We start from the raw sequence: 18,962 nt of genomic DNA on the forward strand, positions 1-18,962 counted from the left end.
CCACCAGGTTTACCTACAACCATCAGCTTCTTGAACTGACCTGCACAAACCAAATCCTACCTTGGCAAGAGCACACACTGCAGACCACCTCAGGCATGACCAGGGGCTTGTCTCTCTTTTATGGCACCAAGGCTTTTCTTATGCACTGTCTTTTCCCTCTCTCTGTCTCTCTTCACCGTCTTGTATAATTTATGTATAGTTTATGATCTGTGTGTTATCCGTATCTACGTGCCTGTGATGCTGCTGCAGGATTTTTCTTTTTACCTCTATCTTATCGCACTTGTCCTCCGAGAGGAACACAACCTTATTGTGCCTCAGTGACCCGGAGAGCGATGCCGGCTGGAGTCCCAGACTAAGAGGGGTCCAGCAGTCCTCCAAGTTCGGGGGTTCATCTCAGGGCTGACAATCCTGACTGGTAAAACAGAATTGTTATGCAAACAGCTACGAAGAGCCCTTCTACATATGAGTGTGACGGTATTCCTGAGTCTCCACCCGGGACGTGCATGGCTGACAGTGGTGAAAACCCAGGTACTGACACGATGAAGGAAGCCCTGAACACTGCCAGAGATGGAGGATCTTCATTACTGCCCTAAACACCAGAGGCGTAACGGTCATCTCACTTGTGCACATGACGTTAAACTCCACTTGAAGAAGGTAGTTTAATTGCCACTCTGTGTGGTGGGGTGGTAATGTAAGGTACTCCTTACCAAAGGAGGTGTAAGGCACTCCTTCCCTCTGCTAGCCCCTGCAGATCACCGTTGGGTGAGGTGTAGCACCTGCTGAGCCCCCCAATCAGGGTCATGGGAGCAGGTGGTGGATGGTCGTACGAACAGCCGGTGCAGATCACAAGTCCTGGTTATGCGACCACTGATACCAGGCAGACAATCTCTGAAGAGTATTGATAATGGCTGGGGTCCACCCGTCTTGCAAAGACACTGCCCAGAAGAAGGCGATGGCAAAACACTTCTGTAGAAAAAATTGCCGGGAACAATCATAGTCATGGGAAGACTGTGATCGCCCACTTTGTACGATGAGGCACAGACAAATGAATTACCTTTAATGTAGGTGTGTGATAGGAGAATGGGGGGGGGGGGGTGATGCAGTTTGAGAGAGAGGAGCATGGAAGTTGAGGAACTAAGAGAGGGAACAGGATCACAAACAACAGAATCTGCAAATGCTGGAAATCCAAGCAACACACACAAAGTGCTGGAGGAACTCAGCAGGCCAGGCAACAGCTATGGAAAAAAAGTACAGTTGATGTTCCGGGCTGAAGCTTGCAGCAGGATGCGTTTGGGCCAGAAACATTGACAAAACTTTTTTCCATAGATACTGCCTAGCCTGCTGAGTTCCTCCAGCATTTTGTGAGAGGATGGGCTATTTGGGTTTGCTCTGGGATCCCATATGGACTTGATAGTTTGACTAGTCCTCCTCTGGCAGGTGTTCCTGACCTGGGGTCCATGGAGCCTCGGTTCATGGCAAAAAAAAGGCAAGGAACCCCTGTTCTACTGTCATATCCTTCTACCAGAGCCACCTTCTTGAGCTATGGAGGAACAGGGGAATTCTTCCTGGTGTTTGGGGATACCAAAATTCTAGATTCAGGATTGTTCATTGGTGTTCTTCACTACACGAGGGTACAGGAGAACAAAATGTTTGTTACTCTGGATCAGATGCAGCGCAAAGAAACACAATAAGCATAAACCCATAATAAAAATCAATAAATATAAATAAATGCGATTATCTCATATACACAGACTGACTGTATGCACATAAAGTGATGATAAGCACAGGAGTGTCCGTACGTGAGGTGACTGACAGGAGACGATAAAGTAGTGGCGGGCTGTTCATGGGGGAGGAGGCGTTGATCAGCCTGACAACCTGGGGGAAGTTTTTTAGTCTCGTGGTGCTGGAACGTAGCATCTTCCCTGATGGGACCAACAGCGCAGAATCAGAATCTGGTTTAGTATCACTGGCATAATGAGTCACAGGAATAGGCCCTTTGGCCCATCTAGTCTGTACCGAGCCATTTAAACTGCCGACTCCCATCAACCTGCACCGGGACTATAGCCCTACCATCCATGTGCCTATCCAAAACTTCTCCAACATGAAATTTTATTGTTACGCGGCAACACTGAAAACTGTAAATTACAGTATATATATTTAAAAAAATTAAATAAGTAGTGCGATAAAAAAGAAGAAAAAGAAAGTAGTGAGGTAGTGTTCAATGTCCATTTAGGAATCAGATGGCAGAGGGGAAGAAGCTGTTCCTGAATCGTTGAGTGTGTGTCTTCAGGCTCCTGTACCTCCTCCCTGATGCTAGCAAATCCAGTACCCTCTCCCTAATAGTAATGTACCTGCCTCAACCACTTCCTCTGACAACTCAATATATTACAGACCACTCTGTGGGAGAAAATATTGCCCCTGGGGTTCCTATTAAATATTTCCCCAGTGAGCAGGGTGGGTGAGATCCTTTATGATATTGGTGGTGTCTGAAAAGAGGATGCTGACTAAGTTGCATGCCATCTTGGACAATGTCTCCCATCCACTACATAATGTACTGGGTGGGCACAGGCGTATATTCAGCCAGAGACTCATTCCACCGAGATGCAACACAGAGCGTCATAGGAAGTCATTCCTGCCTGTGGCCATCAAACTTTACAACTCCTCCCTTGGAGGGTCAGACACCCTGAGCCAATAGGCTGGTCCTGGACTTATTTCCATCTGGCATAATTTACATATTACTATTTAATTATTTATGGTTTTATATTGCTATATTTATACTCTATTCTTGGTTGGTGCAACTGTAACGAAACCCAATTTCCCTCGGGATCAATAAAGTATGACTACCTATCTATCTATCTATCTGCCAGGCCTGTTCTTGCACCTTTCTGTATATATGCCCTTGATGGCTGGTAACGGCACCAGGACACAGGGCCCGTGCTGTGAGTGGGAGCTTGCTGTGTAGGGTTGCCGGCATAACTTTAGGAAGCGCTTGATTGGTGGTAAAACACTTTTAAGAACTCCCGGGGGCTTGGAACGTGCAGTGGAAACGCAGCTCTTCCTTTCACCTGAGATCCCACAGCTTTTGTATTTAGAGTAAAGTAGATCCAGCAATGTGCCGGAGCTGAAGTTTTGCTGTTTATTAATTAATTAAAACAACCTCCTTTCTTTCGACTACTGGGGGTATGTATGGTCCTTATTCCGAACACACATACACACACACACACACACACACACACACACAGAACAGAGTGAGTGATGTGGCGGGAGCGCGCCTTGAAAAATAGAAGGGACCGCGTGCACGCACCCGGAGCAATTCTGCACGCGCATTTTTGCTCCCCTCCCCTCCTACATGCAGCTGCTCCTCTATAAGGGGAGGGGTGCATTAATATATTTGGGGGGGAGGAGAGGGGGGTGATATTGGGCGCGCGTGCACCAAGCGCGCTGCCGGGGGGCGAGCGGCGCGCGCGCTCGCAGTAGCCTGTCACTGTGTGTATGTGTGTGTGTGTGTGTGAGAGAGAGAGAGAGCGCGCTGGTGGTAAAAAGGAGCCGGGCTTGCCCATCGAGCCAAAGGGGTGGGTGAGCACTGGGAAGGGGGCAGCCGGTGCAGGGAAGAAGAAGGGGGCGAGCGCAGCCACAGTGCCCGGGCGAGGAGGGGGGAGTTTGCGCCGCCAGCGGAGCCCGCCGAGCCGGGGCATGGTGCAGAGCTCCCCCGGGCTGCGGAGCGCGGAGCGGCGGCCGGGGCAGCGCAGCGGGGGATGGAGAGAGCTGCGAGCGTTGGTGGTCGAGCCGGGAATGAGAGCGGCAGGACTGCGCAAGGGTGAGTGAGGGGCAGTGGCGGGGCGGGGAGGGGAGGGAGAGAGGGAGAGGGGAAAAAACTGGGGGAGAGGGAAAGAAAAAAAGGGATGCACGCGTGAGGAGAAAACTCGGAGAGAAAAAAGGGGGGAGAAACTGGAAAAAATGTACAAACAGGGCAAGCTACAGGGAATGAGAGAAGAGGAAGGAGAGAAAGTGGGAGAACTCGGAAAGGAGAACGGGAGAGAGGGAAAGCAGGGATAACGGCCAACTGGAGAAAGTAGGGGGAAAGGGACGAAAAGTGGGGGAGAAACGAGGGACAGAAAAGGGGGAATATAAGCAGAATGCGGGAACAGAACGAGACACAACTGGGAAAGCAGAGAATGTATGAGAGTAAGAGAGAGGGAATGAGGAAGCAACTGCGGGGAGAGGACAGAAACTGGAAAAAAAGCGGAACGATGGAGTGATGAAACAAACGAAAGAGCGAGGAAAAACTCTGGGAAGGTGAATGAGGGAAACTGGGAAAAGACGAGCGGGAATGCTGAACTAAAGGGATTTTTGAAGGGGGGATGAAGGGGAAGATGAGCAGGGAAAATAGAAGAGAGACTGACTGGATGAGTTTTGGAATAATTCAGGCGGGAATGAGGGATGAAATGAACTGAGGAAAGTGGAATTAGAGAAGGAAAGAGAAAGGAAAATGTAAAAAAGAAGGAAGTGTGGTGGAGAAAGAAAGCAGGGAGACGGGGACGAGGGAAAGTTGGGATAAGGAAGGAGACTGCGGGAATGATAAAGAGAGAGGGAATAGGGAAAAAGAGGGAAGCCGAATAAATGGGGACGAGGGAAGGAGAAAGGGGAAGGAGGCGAGAGAAATTAGGGAGAGCGGGTTGCAAAAATCTGGGACAACATGGAAGTTAGACAAGGAAAGAGTAATAAAAAGGGGTAGGCGGAACGGTAGGGAAGTGGGCTAAGAGGAACGAGAAAGCTGCAAAGAAGTGGGAAAAAGATTAAAAGAAAATTTGGAGAAATAAAACGGATTAGTGAGAAGTTGGGATTGAGGTATGTAAGAGTTAAGAAAAGTGGATTTAAGAAAGAATTGGGGGAAATGCAGTGAAATTTGGGGGAAAGCGGGAGGCGACGAGATTACAGAAAGGTGGGAATGTGAGGGGAATATGTAGAAGGGGGTAGATGAGGAAGTGAATCGGAACTGAGGACACAGGCAATATTAGAAGGGCTGAGGATAATTGCTTTTGATGCAGACCGAGGCGATGGGAATGTCCTGTTAAATACTGTGTACTGGAGGGAATTCGCTCGGGGGGGGGGGTAGAATGCGGTGTAGGTAGGTAAAAAGTGTGCTGGGAAGCGAAAGTTGGGAAGTCGGGAAGGTTGGGGGAAATTAACAAATTAACAAAGGTGTTAGGGATTGAGGGATTCACCGGGAAAGGTGGGGTGGGGGGGGGAGGAGGCGGTGGGATATTCCAAATGTAGAAGCAGAAATTGGAGAGATAATTGCAAATTAGAGGCTGCTAGTAATTGGGTAGATTGGAGTTGGGCGAGCAGGAAAGGAAGGGCTGATGAGTACGCGTAGAGAGGTTAGTTTAGAAAGGAGATTAAGATGAAAAGATGCGGAGAAAGAAGTATGGTGAAGTAAAAAAAACGATGACAGAGACAGAATTGAACCCCTAACTTGAATGATGAGGAAATGTTTGTATGTTTAACAAGGAAAAAAAAGCTCGCAGATAAAGGTATGATTCTCAAACAGTTGGTTCTTCTATGAGGCCGAATTTATATTACAGAGTTCCGTTGGTTAGGGACAGGGTACTTACTGAATTAAAACAAAATCGTGCCCCCGCTCAGGTTGGTTTCAGTTCTTTATGCTTGATACTGTGTTTGTCCGTGGAACGAGCTTGCTAACATACAGAGTTGTATTTTTTTAAATATATATCACAGTTGCTGTTTGCTGCATGTGTGCTGAAATGTTAAACGGTTCTTTTAAAAGCCTGGGTCTGGCGCGGGTCGTTAAACATGTTTTGTTGAGGAGAGTTGAAGATTTCGCTCTCCCACTTCTTCCGATCAGGAATTGTCTCCGAGGCATCTTTCTTTAAATTTAGTCAAACCTCGCAGTGATGGGGTGGACTCGAGGCATCTATTCTCCCCACACCCCTCCCTCCCTCCCACCCACCCACCGACCCACCGACCCACCGACCCACCGACCGACCGACCGACCGATTTCTCTCTCTCTCTCCTTTTTTTCTTACTCCCTCCCTCACTCACACACTCCCTCCCTCACTCACACACTCCCTCCCTCACTCACACCTTCACTCCCTCCCTACCTACCTCACACCCTCACTCCCTCCTTCCCTACCTACCTCACACCGTCACTCCCTCCCTCCCTACCTCACACCCACCCCCAGTATACTGCAGGATTACTTCGGGACTGTGAACTGTTGCCGTGAGGTGAGGTGTGCGAGTTACTGGGAAGGCGAGGAGGGGGATTTTGACGATTGCTAACCCAGAGGATAAAGGTGGCAGTGGAACTCCCGCCCCCCCCCGGAAGCGAAATCTGCCTGACAGGATAAGTTTCTGCATTTCTGAAGCGCCCCCAGCGTCGCAGCCTCTACCAGTTGCAAACGAGACCGCAGTGTGGACGGCAGCTGGCACTCAGTCCACAAGATGCCAGGCAGGGGCGAACTATTGACTGTTCCGGCTTCTCCCAGGACCCCGGGACTCTGACACAGGAGCGGCACGCCTCCCGGCCCAGCCCGGCCCCCTCTCAGAGTGTTGTCCGTATTATTTGAAAACGCACCTGCGTGCGTGATGTCTGCTGGATAAACTGCCCGGCCCTGCGCACTTTTGCCATTTGCTCCCGAAGTCAGGTACTCTTTTCCGTTCCGTTTCCAGTGATAAACTTTCGCGTCGCTCTGGGTCTGCGGTGAAGGAGACAGGGTCGATGGGGAGGCGAGGAGGGTCGCCGAGTGGGATTCCTCGGATACACTCCTCCAGGAGTCAGCGTCCCTCGGCTCTCTCTCCCCTCGGCCCCGCGCTCCGCGCGGCGGGTCGGCGCTGCGGCCCCGGAAACCTCCAGCGTTCGGTTGACAGGACTTTCTGCTCGCCCCGCTCTGGGACTGGGCGCGGCGACTGGAGGAGGGATCTCGGTGGGAAGGGGGAGCGAGAGGTTGCATGGGTTGATCCCATGGGGTGTCGCGGTGATGGGGTAGACTCGAGGTACCAATACCTACCCCCACTCCCCAATGTACCTCTCTCTTTCACTCTGTCTTACTCTCTCCTTCATTCTCTCTCCCTCCCCCTCACTTCCCTCCCCCTCACTTCCCTCCCCCTCACTTCCCTCCCCCTCCCTCCCCCATTCTCTCCCCATCCTCCCTCTCCCTCACTTTCTCTCCCACTCTCTATCCCCAGTCTCCCTCCCCGCCCTCTCTTCCCCCTCACTCCCTCAATCCCCCTCTCCTTCATTCTCTCTCCCTCGCTCCCCCACACCCCTCATTCTCCTCCCCTTTGCCCCCTCTCCCCATCCCTCTTCCCTCCTCCTGCCCTTCTCCCCTCCTTTCCCTATTGTCTCCTCTCATCCTCCAACTCTCCATCCCTCATTCCCTCCCACTAGCTCTTTTACCCTCACCATCTGTCTCTTCTCACTATGTTTCTCTCTCCCTCTCTCCCTGTGCTTGTGCTTTTTTCTTCCTATTTGCTAAATCTGACTCTCCCCCCCTCTCCCCCCCTCTCCCCCCCTCTCCCCCCCTCTCCCCCCCTCTCCCCCCCTCTCCCCCCCTCGTGCTTCCTTGGTGGAGGTCTCCCTTTTCACATTTCCTCCATTAGGTTTCAGGCTCATTTTGAACGTGGCGTTTGGTTTTGGTGGTGGGAGTGGAGGGAAGGAAGTAATGAAGAAAATGCCGGGAGCGTAGAACTCGTCTCTGTGACCCTCTCTGCTCCCATCACTCGGAGTGGTCTCTATGTCCCTCCAGTTCTGGCAAAGAGTTTGTCTCCATTTGCCATCGCTGTGCCTCCAAATGCCGGAGCCCTGAGGTCTGGAGTCCTCTCTGCACACCTTCCCAGCTCTCTCGCTCCTTTACGACGATCTTTAAACATTCCCCTTGAATGGATTTCTACATAGCAGTTCGGCTTTCTCGCCTTGTGTCCCTGCATCAGCTGCTCTGTGCGAAATACTTTAATGCTTTCATACCATGTTTAAAGGTGCTATATAAATGCAGGTTGTAAATGCAATTTCTGAAATAAGTAGTTTAGCATTTGAAAATGGGAATGAAGACTGAATCAGAACTTGTTAATTTAGCAGCAACAGTACAATGCCAAAGATGATAATATAAGAAAAAATAAATTAATTAGTATATATGCATATTAAATCGTTAAATTAAAAGTAGTAGTGCAAAAACAGAAATAATAAAAAAGTAGTGAGGTAGTTTTCATGGGTTCAGTGTCCATTCAGAAATTGGAAGGAAGAGGGGAAGAAGCTGTTCCTGAATCGTTGAGTGAGTGTCTTCGGGCTCCTGTACCTCCTCCCTGATGGTAGCAATGAGAAGAGGGCATGTCCTGGGTGATGGGGGTCCTTAATGATGGATGCCGCCTTTCCGAGGCACTGCTCCTTGAAGTTGTCCTGGATACTATGGAGGCTAGCGCCCATGATGGAGATGACTAAGTTTACTTCGATCCTACCCACCCCGCCCAATACCAGACGGTGATGCAGCCTGTCATAATGCTCATAACGGTACATGCGTGGAACTTTTTTGAGTGTTTTAGGGGACGAAACCACATCTCCACCAACTTCTAGTGAAATAGAGCCGCTGTCCTTGAGCGAGTGAACCCTCTAGGATTGTTGATTCCCGTCTCGTCGGCCTGACATTCCTACACGAGAGGCCAGTCATGGAGTCAGTGTTATGTGGTCCTTCAGACCAACTGCTGGCCAAGCTGACCATCGAAGCTGGTCTCATTAGCTTGCGTCTGACCATGTTCCTCCAGACCAGGAGTTCCCAAACTTTTTTATGCCATGGACCCCTACCTTTAACCTGAGGGGTCCATGGGCCCCGGGTTGGAACTTACTTACTGCCCTTTGCACCGCTGGCGTTTCGGGCAGCCATGAAGATCCTCCATCTCTGTCAGTGTTCAGGGCTTCCTTCATCGTGTCAGTAGCTTCCTCTCAGTTTTCACTCCTGTCAGTCGTACAAGTGGAGACTCAGGAACACTGCTGCGTTCAGTTATAGAAGGATTCTTTGCTGTAATTCCGTTTGACCAGTCAGGGCTGTTAGCTGAACCCCTGAACCTGGAGGACCAGTGGACCACTCTTAGTCTGGCCTCTACCCTTTGACCTGTTTGGCATGGGTGACCCTACTAAGGGCCAAAGCATAAAGCCCCAATTCCAGCCAACACAGCTCTCTGGGTCATTGAGGCACACAAGCCTCCAAACCCTACGACAAGTTTGTGGTCCTCTTGGAGGCCAGGTTGGGAACCCCTGCTCTAAACCTTCCCTATCCACGTACTTTTCCAAACATCTTTTCAAATGTCATTATTGTACCTGCTACAGCCACTTCCTCTGGCAGCTTGTTCCACACACTCAACACCCTCTGTCCGAAGAAGTTGGCCCTTTTTAATCCTTCCGCTCACACTATGTCCTCTATTTTCTTTTTAGTTGCTCCCTTGGGAAAATTCACCCATTTTATGCCCCTAATGATATTGCACACCTTTGTAATGTCACGCCTTAGTCTCCTACGCTCCAAGGGAAAAAGTCCTACCCTGTCCAAACTCTCCCTACTACTCAGACCCTCAAGTCCTGGTAAAATTCTGGTAAATCTTTGCTGCGATCTTTCCAGCTTAGCGATGTGTTTCCTATAACAGGGAGAGCAAATCTGTGCACAAATACTCCAGGTATAGTCTCATCGGTATTGCGTACTGCGTTGGGTAGCAGAATTCTGCATATTAGCCGACGTGTCTTCTTTCAAAGACCCACCCAGCTGGTCCCTGTTCCCGTCCTCAGATCTTGGAAATGTTTGCGGCAGATGTTGGAAATCTGAAATAAAAGCAGGAACAACAGTCTGGAAAGAAATTAAAAATGGAAGATTCTAGAAACAGTCAGGTCAGGCAGCATCTGTGGAGTTAATGTTTCAGAGAGAGATCAGAGCTGTGTGAAGAGTCCCTGGCTTGAACAGTAAACTCCATGTGGCTCTTTCAGCTGATGCAACCTCACCTGCTGAGTGTTTCCGGAACTTTCTGTTTTTATTTCGGAAGTATTTTCTTTTCAGTCTGCTGTATTCCGAATCGATCTGCTCCCAGCTCCCTCTCAAGGCAGTGTCCCTGGGCGGCAAACCGCTTCTTGCGACTTGCGAGGGTGTCTCACTGGAGCACACCCTTCGGTGTAGCCTTTATTTATTCAGACGGTCGTGTTCGGATGAGCCTCAAGGAACCTGTTCAAATCAACTTGCTGACAAGTATGCTGGAACGTTGCCCAGAAAGTCAAAGGCTCTGAATAGGGAAATGTCACAGGAGAGGAATTATAGAGTCATACAGCATGGAAACAGGCCATTTGGCCCATCAGATCCATGGTGTTCAGTGGCCCATCCACCCGTATTAATTCCATCTTCCAGTGGCGGGTCACTCACTCCATCAGCCTCCTAGTTAAATGGCATCTGATCCATGGTGTTAATAATTTTGGGAATTATTCCTATGCAGCTGAATAACTAGATGAACATGACTAGCTCATGAACACTAGCTACTTTTGTCTCTATTTGTACCATTTATTTATTTATTTATCTATCTAGCTCTCTGTTTATTTCTCTATCTGTCTGTCTATCTCTGTGTCTGTCTCACTGTCTCTCTATCTGTCTGTCATCTATCTGTCTGTCATCTATCTGTCTGTCATCTATCTGTCTGTCTATCTATCTCTCTGTCTGTCTCTCTGTCTGTCTCTGTCTGTCTATCTATCTATCTCTCTGTCTATCTCTCTGTCTGTCATCTATCTGTCTATCTATCTATCTATTTATTTATATAAGCACTTAGTGGTTGCTTTATTAGATACCTTCTATACTTAGTAAAGTGGCCACTGGGTGTATGTTTGTGGTCTTCTGTTGTCGTAGCCCATCCACTTCAAAATTTGATGTGTGTTCAGAGATGCTCTCCTGCACACCACTGTTATTTGAGTTTCTGTCGTCTTCCTGTCATCTTGAACCAGTATGGCTATTCTCCTCCGACCTCTCTCTTTAACAAGGTGTTTCCATCCACGGGAATGCCCTCACTGGATGTTTACTGTTTCTCGTACCATTCCTCGTAAACTCTAGAGACTGTTGTACGTGAAAACCCCAGGAGATCAGCAGTTCCTGACATACTCAAACCAACCCGTCTGGCACCAACAACCATTCCACGCATAAAGTCACTTAGGTCACATTTCTTTCCCCATTCTGATGTTTGGTCTGAACAGCAACTGAACCTCTTGACCATGTCTGCATGTCTTTATGCATTGAGTTGCTGCCACCTGATTGGCTGATTAGATATTTGCATTGTCGAGCAGGTGTACAGGAGTAACTAATAAAGTGGCCACTGAGTGTATTCTTTTCATGTTTCTTTGGGAATATGAAATGGGATTGGTTAACATTTTACCATGTAGGGTAACAAAGTAACAAAATTTTTATTCTGAGAGGCCTTTCGAGAATCTGAAGACATCCCAAAACAGCCAATGATCTACCTGTAAGATTACACCTTGCAGAGCAAGCTCTCACAATGAGTAATACCAGTAATTGATTTTTTATTGTCGCAGATACTGAGATGCATAGAGCATAGAACAGTACATCACAGGAAATGGCCATTCAACCCACAATGTTGTGCTGAACCAGCAAATCAAAAGCACTCATACACCAATCCCTCCTACACCATGTCCATATCCCTACATCCTCCTCACATCCATGTGCCTATCCAAATGTCTCTTAAAAAATCTCTAATGTATTTGCCTCTACCACCACACCAGGCAAAGCAATCCAGGCATCCGCCACACTCTGAGTAAAAAACTTACCCCTTGAACCCACCCCTTCTGCCCTTCAATGCATACCCTCTGGTATTAGACATTTATACCCTGGGATAAAGACACTTCCTGTCTACTTTATCTCTGCCTCTCGTAATCTTATAAACCTCTATCAGATCTCCCCTCAGCCTCTGCCGTTCCCAAGTTTATCCAGCCTCTCATGATAGCACGTACCCTCTAAACCAGGCAGCAAGCATCCTGGTAAACCTCTTCTGCACCCTCCCAAAAGCCTCAACATCCTTCCTACAGTGGGGGCGACCAAAACTATATGCAGTGAAAAGCTTTTGTTTGCAAATCATGGAGACAAATCTTTCCATATCTAAGTATCCGTACCTCAAGGCAGTCTTAAGGGAAACACAATGGAATATGGAATGTAGTGTAACAATTACAGGGAATAAGCAGGTAGATACATAAAGTGCAATGGCTTAAATGGTTTGGCAGAGACATTTCTGTGTTTTCTTTTCTATGACTGTGATAATCTATTATCATCCATCATCACGGACTCCCACCATCCAGGCCATGCTCTCTTCTTGCCGTTGTCATTGAAAAGAAGGTCCAGGAGCCTCAAGTCCAACACCACCAAGTTCAGGGACAGTTATTACCCTTCAACTGCCAGGTTGAACCAGAGGGCAAAACTCCACTCACCCAACACTCAACTATTTCCACAACTCACAGACTCACTTTTAAGGATTCTACAATTCATGTTCTCAATATTTGGCCTACTCCTGCTCCTATATCTTATGGTCTTATGGTCAATGCATACTGGCAACACACACAAAATGCCGGAGGAACTCAGCAGGCCAGGCAGCATTAATGGAAAAATGTACAGTTGACATTTTGGGCTAAGACCCTTTGGCAGGACACGCATTTTGTCTAATTATTTATTGTGTATTTTTTGCATTTGCACAATTTGCTGTCTTTTGCATTTCCACCTTTGTTGTCTGCAGTTTTTATTGGTTCTATTGTGTTTCGTTGTCCTCACTGTGAATGCCTGCAAGAAAATGAATCTCAGGGTTGTATATTGTGACAAATATGTACTTTGATAATACGTTTGCTTCGAACTTTGAACTTTTAATTGATGCAGTAGATGGAATAGATTATAATGTCTGGCTAGCATTTTTATTTGAACTATTGATCATGGGGGAGTAACATTGGCGAAGATACTAGGACAGACTCCCCTGGGCTTCATCTAGTGAGACACCGGGTAGGACACAAGGGAGCACACTCTCTCTCTGCACACTATGACAGTAGCCCTGCCTCTGGACTCACAAATGTACTAATGGGTTAATGTATGATTTGCATTTGATGGTTCTGAGCCTGTACCCACTGGAGTTTAGAAGAATGAGGGAGGATCTCATTGAAACCTACCAATATTGAGAGGCCTGGATAGAGTAGAAGGGTCCAAGAGTAAGTGAGTCTAGAACTAGACTAGAAAGACACCTCTTTAAGACAGAGATGAGGAGGAATTTCGTTAACCAGTGGGTTGTGAATCTGTGGACTTCATTATCAGAGATACCTTTGGAGGCCAGGTCATTTGGTATACATAACATGGAGGTTGATAGGGTCTTGCTTAGTAAGGACGTCAAAAGTTACAGGGAGAAGGCAGGAGAATGAGTTTGAGAGGGCTGATAAACCAGTCATGTTTGAATGGTGCAGCAGACGATGGACTGAATGGCTTAAATCTGCCCCTATGTCTTATGGTCTAAAAAATGTAAATTCCCTGATATGCAACAGAAAAGGACCAGCAAAAGACAACAAGGAGTCGGACAGAGATGGAAGTTTGAAGGGAATAGATATGGTGTCTGTAGCAAATAAGAGCAAGAAACTTTCGCCTGTCTCTTTATTCATTGATGAATTTAATTCCCTCTCAGTTTTTAAAAAAAGATACAGAAATACTGATGCGTCATCTTCTCATGACCTCTGGATACTGCATCTGCCTGTTGTAATGCAGAAATTGCAACAGCCTATTTGTGCACAGTGTTTCTTCTTGAGATCCAAAAGTTCTTTGTAACTTAAAAATGACGCGTAAAACTTATTGCTTACGATCGTTTTACTAAGCAGAAAGCAAACAAGAGAGAGGAGCCGAGAGAACAAAGAAAAGACACGGCAGCCTAGTGGTTAGCACGACGATCTACAGTACCAGTGACCTGGGTTCTATTCCCGCCGCTGCCCGTACGTTCTCCCCGTGACCGCGTGGGTTTTCTCCGGGTGCTCCGGTTTCCTCCCACAGTCCAAAGACGTACCGGTTGGCAGGTTAACTGGTCATTGTAGATTGTCCCCTGATTAGGCTGGGGTTAAATTGGGGAACGGCTGGGCGGTGGGGCTCGAGGGCTGGGTGGGCCTGTTCTGCCCTGTATCCCCGTAAATAAATAAATAAACAATGGAAAGTGCGGTCGCGGTTGTCTGATTAGATATAAGAAAATTCCAGTGATAACAATTGACCTGGCGTGACACCTGCTGCAGAAAACCAAGAAGCTTCTAGAAAAGTATTGAAGCAGCTGCAGTGTAGTTACTGGAAAGGTATACAGATGACCATATAAACATGTAAGTATAGTGCATACTGCTTATATGGCAGTGTAGCATCAGCACAAGATTTAACACCAAGCGACATCGGAGTGTGGAGTTCAATTCTGGTCCCTGTGACCGTTTGAGTTTCCTCCCCCAGGATAAAAACCTGCCGGTTGGAAGGCTAATTTGTCATTGTAAATTGTCCTGTGATTTTACTTTGTTGTTCCTCTTCACTCCTTGTGGCCGTTTCCGTCTGTGTTTTTTTTAGCGAGGTCGAGTCGCTAGCTCGACGCTCAGCACAGATGGAAAGCCTGTAAGGAGCCGGCCGGATTCGAACCCGCGGCCTCTGTCCTCTAAGTCCGGTGCGGACGCCGGATGATCAGGCTTGGGTTAAAGAGGTGGGCTGCAGGGTGGAGCGGCTCGACAGGCCGGACGGGGCCTGCTCTGCACTGAGTCTCTAAGTAAATAAATGAAAGTTAAACTACGAGACGAATACCAGGAAATAACAATTTTACATCCCAATCCAACAACAACAAGCACCTAAAAGCAGCAGTGTTCAAAGTTCAAAATAAACTTATTATCGAAGTTCATGTGTGTTACTATACGCTGCCCTGAAAGGCATTTACAGGAAAGAAAGGAAATACTATAGAATTTTACAAAACTCTGTACATGGAACAAAGACGGATACACCCCAATGTGCAAAAAAAGTTCAAAGTAAATTTTATGATCAAAGTAATGTATATGTTGCCATATACAATCCTGAGATTAATTGTGGGCATACTCAATAAATTCATAGAATAATAACCATTACAGAATCAATGTGAGACTGCCCAACTAGGGTGTTCAACTTGGGTGTTCAACCAGAGTGCAGAAGACAACAAACTGTGCAAATACAAAAAAAGAAGGAAAAAAAATAAACAATAAATATTGAGAGCATGAGATGAAGAGTCCTTGAATGTGAATCTGTTGGTTGTGGGGCCATTTCAGTGATGGGGCAGGTGAAGTTGAGTGAAGTCATCCCCTTTAGTTCAGGAGGCTGATGGTTGAGGGGTACTCACTTTTCCTGAACCTAGTGGCGAGGGGGTCCTGAGGCTCCTGTACCACCTTCCTGATGGTAGCAGTGAGAAGAGAACATGGCCTGGATGGTGGGAGTCCCTGATGATGGATGCTGCTTTCCTGTGACAGTGTTTCATGTAGATGTGCTCAATGGTTGGGCGGGCTTTGACCGTGATGGTCTGGGCAGTATCTATTACTTTTTGTAGGATTTTCCATTCAAGGGCATTGTAAAATAAAGGCATCCGTTAGTCTTGCGAGACCATGGATCTGCACCTGGAAAGTCTTCACTCTCCAGGGTGCAGGCCTGGGCAAGGTTGTATGGAAGACCGGCAGTTGCCCATGCTGCAAGTCTCCCCTCTCCACGACACAAATGTTGTCCAAGGGAAGGGCATGAGGACCCATACAGCTTGGCACCAGTGTCGTCGCAGAGCAATGTGTGGTTAAGTGCCTTGCTCAAGGACACAACACGTTGCCTTGGCTGGGGCTCGAACTCACGACCTTCAGGTTGCTAGTCCAATGCCGTAACCACTTGGCCACGTGCCCTCACAAATTGTAATGACAGGATAATCTCTTGCAGAGACATTGTTTGAGGGATAAATATTGGCGCCGAGGCCCGGGTGAGGATGGATACCTGTACATCTGCAATGGCGCCGCCTTTGTATGGGTTAACGGGGTTGAATGCCAGAAACTTGTTGCTGCAATCGTTGCTAAGAAACGTCATTATTCAAAGCAGGTTGTTTTTTTTGAACACTTCCATTTCCATTCATCTGAGAGGGCGGTCAAGAGTTTAGTGTCACATGTCATGAAATGTTGAACTCTGACAATAGGGGTGTCCTCTGCGTCCCAAAGACACATGGGTCAGATGCTTATCAACACGAGAAAGTCTGCTGATGCTGGAAATCCAAAGCCCCACACACACAAAATGTTGGGGGAGCTCAGATGGTCAGGCAGCATCTGTGGAAATGAGTAGATAGTCAATGTTTTGGACTGAGGCCCTTCTTCAGGCCTCTCTCTATTGCCTCACCTCTTTGTGTGTAGGTGAGTGATAGAATCTGTGGAGTGGAGTGGAGTTTTGAAGGTAAATGTTGGGAGTTCAGTTCTGAAAAGGTTCAGAAAATGCTTACCAGGATACCATAAGATATTGGAGCAGGATTAGGCCATGTGGCCCATTGAGTTGATCCATCATTTCATCATGGCTGATCCATTCCCCTTTCAGCCCCAATCTCCTGCCATTCATGTCCTGACTAATCAAGAATCTATCAACCTGTGCCTTAAATATGTCCAATGACTTGGCCAGGGTTAGAGGGCTTGAATTGTAAGGAGTGATTGGTCAAATTCATTGCTACCATCAGGGAGGAGGTACAGGAGCCTGAAGGCACACACTCAACGATTCAGGAACAGCTTCTTCCCCTCTGTCATCCAATTTCTGAATGGACATTGAACCCATGAACACTACCTCACTACTTTTTTATTTCTACGTATGCACTAATTATTTAATTTAACTATGACACAACTGGTGGCGTAGTGGCATCGGCGTCGGACTTCGGGACGAAAGGTCCCCAGTTCGAATCCAGCCGGCTCCCCTGCATGCTTTCCATCCGTGCAGGGTTACGAGCTGGTGATCTCTTTGGAAACTCACGCGGCAGAAGGCAATGGCAAACCACTGCTGTCACTTGCTTCATACGCAATTCCCCACTACGTCAGAGAGGTGTGGAGGGAAATTGTCCGCTAACCGGAGAAACTTGGGAGGCGATGTAGCTTTCCTTTTTTATATATATATATTTACTGTAATTCACAGTTATTTTCTCTGTTATTATATATTACATTGTACTGCTGCTGTAAACACATTTCATAACATGCCGGTGATGTTAAATCTGATTCTGAGCTTGGGTTGGTTACTCTGGAGTGCTTGAGCCCCAGAGGTGACCTGATAGAAGTTCATTGAAACCATTTATAAGAGGCACAGATTGTGTGGGTAGAATCTCTTACCCAGGGTAGAATCTCCTGTACTAGAAGATGTGCATTTAAAATGAGAGAAGGAAGTTTTAGAGGAGATGCTTGGGGCATTTATTTTTAATAGGTGCCAGGAGAGGTGGTGCAACCAGACACACTAATGGTGTTTAAGAGGTTTTTAAATAGTCACATTAACATACAGTGAATGGAGGCATAAGGATTATGTTCAGGCAGGAGAGATTCAGTTTAATTTGGGATAGTGTTTGGGATAGTCTCAGTGGGCTGAAGGGCCATTTCCCGTGCTGTGCTATGTTCTGTTGAAATGGGATTAGTTTAGAATAGAATAGAATTTTATTTTCGTCGCTCAAGACAACGATGGTGAGTCAGAGTACAAAGAAAAAGTGGACTGTTGTGAGAAGAACCTCCTGAGTCTGAACGTGGGGAAGACCGAGGAAATCATTGTGGACTTCAGGAAGGTGAACACAAACCGTTTCCCCCCCCCCCGCGAAAACAAGGCTCTTTCATAGTTCAGCGCACCAAGTTCCTGGGTGTTTGCGTCACGGATGACCTCAGTTGCTTCCTTAATATCACCTCCCTGAACAAGAAGGCACAGCAGCACCTCCACTTCCTGAGGAGATTGAGGAAAGCGAGGTTCCCCTCTCCCCCCCCCCATCTTAACTGCATTTTACAGGAGCGCCACTGACGAGCTGCACCTCCATCTGGTACGGGAGCAGCCAAGCGTCAGACCAGAAGTCCCTACAAAGGACTGTGAGAACGGCTGAGAGGATCATAGGGGTCAGAATTAGGTTTAATATCACCGGTATATGTTGCGAAATTTGCTAGCCTAGTGGCAGCAGTACAATGCAATACATGATAAATATTTTTCAAAATCAATTACACTAATTATATGTAGTGCAAAAGCAGAAAGAAGATGTGAGGTAGAGTTCATGGGCTCAGTGTCCATTTAGAAATCAGTTGGCAGAGGGGAAGAAGCTGTTCCTGAATCATTGAGTGTGTGCCTTCGGGCTCCTGTACCTCGTACCTGATGGTAACAGTGAGAAGAGGGTATGTCCTGGGCGCTGGGGGTCCTTATAATGGACGTTACCTTTCTAAGGCATCAATCCTTGAAGGTGTCCTGGATACTACGGAAGCTAGTACCCATGATGGGGCTGACTAATTTTACTACTTTCTGTAGCTTTTTACGATCCTGTGCAGTAGCTCTCCCTCCTACCCCACCATACCAGAGGCTGGTGCAGCCAGTCAGAATGGTACATCTGTAGAAGTTTTTGAGTGTTTTACATGACAAACCAAAACTCCTCAAACTCCTAATGAAATATAGCCGCTGTCCTGCCTTCTTTATAGCTGCATCAGTATGTTGGGACCAGGTCAGATCCTCAGAGATCTTGACACCCAGGAACTTGAAACTGCTCACTCTCTCCACTTCCGATGCTTCTATAAGGATTGGTTCATGTTCCCTTGTCTTACTGTTCCTGAAGTCCACAATCAGCAATTTGGTTTTACAGACACTGAGTGCAAGTTTGTTGCTGTGACGCCACTCAACTAGCCGGTATATCTGGCTCCTGTACGCCCTCTCATCTCCATCTGAGATTCTACCAATAATGCT

The 18,962-nt window shown here is 47.4% G+C and overlaps 1 protein-coding gene across 1 annotated transcript in view; it reads left to right on the top strand.

The window, feature by feature from the left end:
- The first annotated feature begins 6,494 nt into the window (after positions 1–6,494).
- Positions 6,495–18,962, top strand: part of LOC140203783 (neuronal PAS domain-containing protein 3-like) — a 765,293-nt gene continuing 752,825 nt past the window's right edge. Inside the window, exon 1 of the mRNA XM_072269856.1 lies at positions 6,495–6,665. The gene's annotated coding sequence lies outside the window, so the exon portion shown is untranslated. The remainder of the gene's footprint in view (positions 6,666–18,962) is intronic.

This window comes from Mobula birostris, chromosome 10, assembly GCF_030028105.1.
Source record: "Mobula birostris isolate sMobBir1 chromosome 10, sMobBir1.hap1, whole genome shotgun sequence".
Classification (NCBI taxonomy): domain Eukaryota; kingdom Metazoa; phylum Chordata; class Chondrichthyes; order Myliobatiformes; family Myliobatidae; genus Mobula; species Mobula birostris.